The following is a 6059-nucleotide window of genomic DNA, read 5'->3' as shown; positions in this document are numbered from 1 at the left end:
TGCTCCTAGACAGACTGATCAGCTTTTCCCACCCCCAGAGTCTACGCACGTGACTCCCCTGACTCCCGACCCCCGCCTGGAGTGTCTTTCCTCGTAGGTTCTTCACACGCCTGGCACCCTCCCATCCCACAGTCTAACTTAAATGTCACTTCCTCCGAAAGACTTTCTCTTGCCATCTGTATCCCTCAGGATCTGACAGGAATCCATGGCACGCTCATTCAGATGGCTCGAGGGGGCTGAAGGAAGGACTCATCATGAAGGCATGGCATGAGATGAAGAGGGAGCACAGTGGAATGAACAAAGCCAGCCAAAGGATGGAGGGATGGAGGGACAGGACAAAGGACACAGCCATCCCAGGGGCACCCGGCATACTCAGACAGTAAACGCCCAACTTTATCTCCACTCATCTTCATATCTCCTGCCAGATACCCCTTTGGAAGCCAGATGCTATGGAGGAAGTCTATGCAGGTCAGGTACCAAGACAGAGAAGAGGGAAGGAGGACCTGGGGAAGTCAAATGAAGGCATCAGTCACTGCAACCTAATGCCTGTCATTTTGTTACTCTCAGAGGATCCCACCCTTTTCTTTAGCCACAGGTACAGCCATGTGACTATATTGAAGACTCATCTCCCACAAGTGTCATCAGAATTGGAACTATGGTGGCTTCATTGAAGCTGGGAGCCCTAGTATCTAGTGCATCACGGGGGCTTAGCAGACATTCTACAAATACTTGAGGTAGATTCATGAGTGAATAGCCAGAGGTCCAGATTAAATTGTCCCCAGATGTGAAGCCATTTTAAGCTTGATCTAAACTGGTAGTCAAGAGTATCTTTATATAAGAGCCAATCACACAGACAGGGCAGAGGGTACACCTGAAGATACTAGCTACTAGCTCAAGTCATTTGTCCATTGATGGTGGGGCCTCAAGTAACAGCTGAGAATGGGAGACAGAGTCCAGCCCCAAGACAAGAGGAGAAGAACCAAGCAGGCCTGTGGGCCCTGAGCTGGGGCTCAAGCCCAGGAAGGAGCTGGGCAGCTAAAGGAAAGAACCCAGGAAGATGCTGTGATGGAGACCAGAACCCAGGAAGATGCTGTGATGGAGACCAGAACCCAGGAAGATGCTGTGATGGAGACCAGAACCCAGGAAGATGCTGTGATGGAGACCAGAACCCAGGAAGATGCTGTGATGGAGACCAGAACCCAGGAAGATGCTGTGGTGGAGACCAGAACCCAGGAAGATGCTGTGATGGAGACCAGAACCCAGGAAGATGCTGTGGTGGAGACCAGAACCCAGGAAGATGCTGTGATGGAGACCAGAATCCTGGAAGATGCTGTGATGGAGACCAGAACCCAGGAAGATGCTGTGGTGGAGGCCAGAACCCAGGAAGATGCTGTGATGGAGACCAGAACCCAGGAAGATGCTGTGATGGAGACCAGAACCCAGGAAGATGCTGTGATGGAGACCAGAACCCAGGAAGATGCTGTGATGGAGACCAGAACCCAGGAAGATGCTGTGATGGAGACCAGAACCCAGGAAGATGCTGTGATGGAGACCAGAATCCTGGAAGATGCTGTGATGGAGACCAGAACCCAGGAAGATGCTGTGGTGGAGGCCAGAACCCAGGAAGATGCTGTGATGGAGACCAGAATCCTGGAAGATGCTGTGATGGAGACCAGAACCCAGGAAGATGCTGTGGTGGAGGCCAGAACCCAGGAAGATGCTGTGATGGAGACCAGAATCCTGGAAGATGCTGTGATGGAGACCAGAACCCAGGAAGATGCTGTGATGGAGACCAGAACCCAGGAAGATGCTGTGGTGGAGACCAGAACCCAGGAAGATGCTGTGATGGAGACCAGAACCAGGAAGATGCTGTGATGGAGACCAGAACCCAGGAAGATGCTGTGGTGGAGGCCAGCAAACCAACCTCCACCCATTCTCCACAGGCAATGCTTTTTCGAAGTCTTCTCAGTGGCTCCACAAAGATTTACCCCATACCTTTGATGGGCAAATATAACAGCATTACCATGGCTTCGGAACCCTGTAGGTTCTGGCCCCTGCCTGCTTCTCCAGCCTCCTCTAACCTTCCCACCCCAATACCCACAATATAGTCAATATAGTTACCACATATGCCTACACTGAAATGCTCAAAGCTATCAGCGCTTTTCTCTCTCCCTCTTTTCTTCTCTTTCCTCTCCATCCCCTCTCTCTCTCTCTCATCTTTCCAGTACACCATGCTCCCTCTCTCTCCTCTGTCTTTCCACCTGTAGTTCCCACTGTGGAAACATCCCTTAGTCCTTTCCTCTGGTTGTCCCCGCCTGCTTAAATTCTGCTGATTTCTCTGAGTTTCAACTCAGATCCGACTTCCTCTGGGAAACGACCCCTAACCTTCCAACGTAGAGTCACAAAGCCTTTCCTTTGGCTTTGGGTTTCTCTCTGTGCCCTGCTCTCCCCTCCCCTATTCAAACATTTCCCAGTCTGGTTCACAGTTACCTGCCCAACTGTCCATCCCCTAGACAACAAATGTACGAAGGTGGAGCAGAGCAGGTGTCTTGCCCACCAGGGCAGAAAAGTAGACATGTAGCCTGGCATGTCATTACAGGGATTTCAGATACTCTTGAGGGACAGTGTAGATGAGCAGACTAACTAGGTAGATGAAACATGATCCTTATGAAGAGAAAGATTTGATCCAAAGCAATAAAAAAGAAACGCAACAAATCATACTGAACACTGGGCCAAAGAAAGGCAGAAAGTGCTAGCCCATCCATGAGGCCAAACACCAAAATAGGATCCCTGGCCTGACTGAATTCACCAGGGGCAGGGGTTGTTGCTTGGAAGTTGGTGGTCTGGGAGGACAAGGTTGCTGTAACTCGGGAAAGATTTCATAACAGAGGCGAATGCTGAAAGTCAAAGGAAGTGCTATGAGGTAATACTGTCACAACATACATTATTAAACATTTATCTATGTCAGGCTCCAAGCTAAGTGCTGTGTATATTTTATCTCATGTAACTGACAGAGGCAGAACATGAACCCCAAAGAGTCAGATTCCAGGGCTGCCCACACTTAATGAACACACTACAAAGTCTCTCAAAGCATGAGCAAAGATGAAACGGGAAGATGTCTTGAGCAGAGACATCAAACGAAGACAAAGATAGTCGGAAGGTCTCAGACAAGATCTGGCAGGATGTCAGCTCTGGCCCATGTGAAGATGACAGAGACTAAAGGCTAAGCCTGGCTATCAGGCTGAAGGCTTTAGCCATGGACACGTAGGCTGTAAGATGTGGCATGGAATCTTGATCACCTAGCGCCAGAGACAGTGCTCTGGAGGGCTTTAAAGACAAGAAAGGCAGAGACCAATCGGTAGGTGTCAGAGTAACCCAGGTGACAAATGAATCCTTGTCTCTGGGGAGATCAAGAACCCTTGCAAAAGAACACGCCCTGACGTCTGAAGATACCATGGGCATCTCCACCCTAGCCAAGAATTGTTTCCACTTCAGTGTAAACTAAAGTATTGACTCTGCTCTGACTTCCACCCCAGACCCCAATGCTGCATCTGTTTCCATTTATCAACACAAACAGAACAAAAGTCACCAACATTGGCTAATTGCCTTTGTGCTGCCTGGAGGGTCCAGGGGTCCCAAAGTCATTAGCCAGGGCTGGGTTTAAAGTCACTGACCTCCAGTCTCTCCAGGATTCTGAGGGGGGAAGCTGAATTTAATTGACCCGATTAGGTGGGGAAAAAAACAATTTCTGTGATGACTTTCATGGAAATAAGGCACTAGCTGGTAGACCTTGGGGACAAATAAAATTTCAAATAGCCAAAGAGCTTCAACAGCCAACAGGTTGTCTACTTTAAGCCTGATTACCTTGTGCCAGCATCCTTTCCTCCCTAAACACCCAGTGTTGCTTAGAGCTTGAAGTTAGGTGGAGTCAATGGGACTCCTCTTGCTCCCTCTACCCTGTCTCTCATCTAGCATCCAATACGAATATTCAAAAACACATGTGTTTATTTGTTATACACTTTCAAGCCCTTGGGCGAAGTTAAAAATCATTTTTATGGCTTATAAGGCTCTTTGAAATAAGCCCCAGTCTCTTCTCTACACCTAAATGTCCCTGAAGTCCCTGTCTTCTTCTCTCTAGAGGGCACACCCAGGAAGCAGTGCAGAGGGAGCTCTGATCCATCAGAGACCCTAACAATGGAGGTATATGGAGCAGTACAGATTCATTTTTAGGCAGTGCTGTCATACTTTACCATGAGATGGGCCACTTGAATTGATGAAACTTATACACAGTTCCAGAGGCTGTAAGTCTAGAGTCAAGGTGTTGGCAAGGCTCTGGTTCTTCCAAAGACTGGAAGGCAGACTCCCTGTTTTAGCATATTTTGGCTCAGGGTGGCTTCGCTCCTCCCTCTGCCTTTGTCTCTACAATGGCCTCCTCCTCTTCTCTGTCTGTATCTTTTCTCCTGTCTTTTACAGCATCACTTATTATGACACTAGAGGCTCACCATGATAATCTCATCCTAAGACCTGTAATTTAATCACACGGGTAGTAACCCTATCTTCAATGAGGCCAGATTCACAGATTCCAGAATATAGGCATAAACACACCTTTTGGGTATAGCTGACCAGAGAAGTACAAGTTGGGAGTGGCTTTTGAGCAGATCTATCTGGAAACACACCCTTTAGGAGCCACTGAGATGGCTCTGCAGGTAAAGATGCTTGCTGCCAAGACTGTGAAGTGACCCATGCAATTTGTCCTCTGACCTCCATATGTGTGCAATGGGGTGCATGTGCATGTGTGACCAACAGCTGTAACCAACAGCTCTCTAATTGGAATTAAAGCTCTCTTAACACGCCTAGTACTGGAAAGACAGTCAACTACTCCCTGGAGCTAATGAAGTCATATATTCTGGAGAACTTGAAACCACAACTTTATTAAACCAGCATAAATCCTAACTACATCCTAAATATGTATCCTTACGCCCGCAGATAATAGTTCCCACCCTCACCAAGGAAGTGTCTCCTTCCAAAAGTCAGAGATCATTACCGAAAACCACAACTAATCAAAATGTCGAGTTGTGGATCCTGGTCCCAAATGGTAAATCTACAACGAAAAGTCCTATGTTCAAGGTTCAGAGGTCATTGCAGGAAGTGGGGTGCGAAGATTGTAAGAACCAGAAAGTTTCCAGTAAGATTGCGTCTCCTAGAAATGTCAGAGGAGCTTCACCTATAAACTCTCACTAAGCAAGGCCTGAACAAGAACATCACCAATAGACATGCTAATGATGAAGGAGGCAGGCTTACAAGGTCCACAAACCTAGACCGAGGATTATCGGCAGCTAGACAACGCTGAGAGCAGGAGAGACAGTCTTCCCATTGAAGAATACACCAACTGCTATCCAAAACCCAGTGGTCAACCCTGGAAATGTATAATACAAGTAATATTATGCAGACTGATACTTTGTATTTATATATTTATGACTACACCACACACAAACACACACACACACACACAATTAAAGAAGAAGAGGTCATAAATTTGAAAGAAAGGGGGTACATGGGAAGTCCTGGAGGGAGGAAAGGGTAAAGGGATGTAATTATACTATAATCTCAAAAAATAAAAATACATATCATTTAGAAGAAATATACCCCAGATTTGAATTAAGCCCTGACAACTTACCACCTCCCCCACCGCCCAGGAAACCTAGAAGATACCAGCAGTGCCCTGTGAACTCTGTCATTGCTTCCTCTGCAGTTAGAGCCCCACAGCAAGGCTCTCCTCAGCCTTGCCTGTCCAGACTGCTCTGAGGCTCACATCCTAAAACCCACCCTTCCAGCCCAAGAGGAGGAGCTGGGCAAGGGGACAGATCAGAAACCTTGGATTTGACTCCTGGCCCTACCTCTTGCCCATTTTTACCTATCTCCCAGGACTGTTAGAGGAAAGGAAACATGAGTCCTGGGCCTACCCCATGATGGGGGTTCAGAAAGCAGAGTCTCCTCACCCCTTTCTAAGACCACATTCCTTGTGCTCCTAACCAGGAAGGGTGCTCCCATGCCTCCTC

Source organism: Mus musculus, chromosome 4 (genome assembly GCF_000001635.26).
Source record: "Mus musculus strain C57BL/6J chromosome 4, GRCm38.p6 C57BL/6J".
Taxonomy (NCBI): Eukaryota; Metazoa; Chordata; class Mammalia; order Rodentia; family Muridae; genus Mus; species Mus musculus.
The sequence above is the reverse complement of the archived record's forward strand: the minus strand, read 5'-3'. Positions refer to the sequence as shown.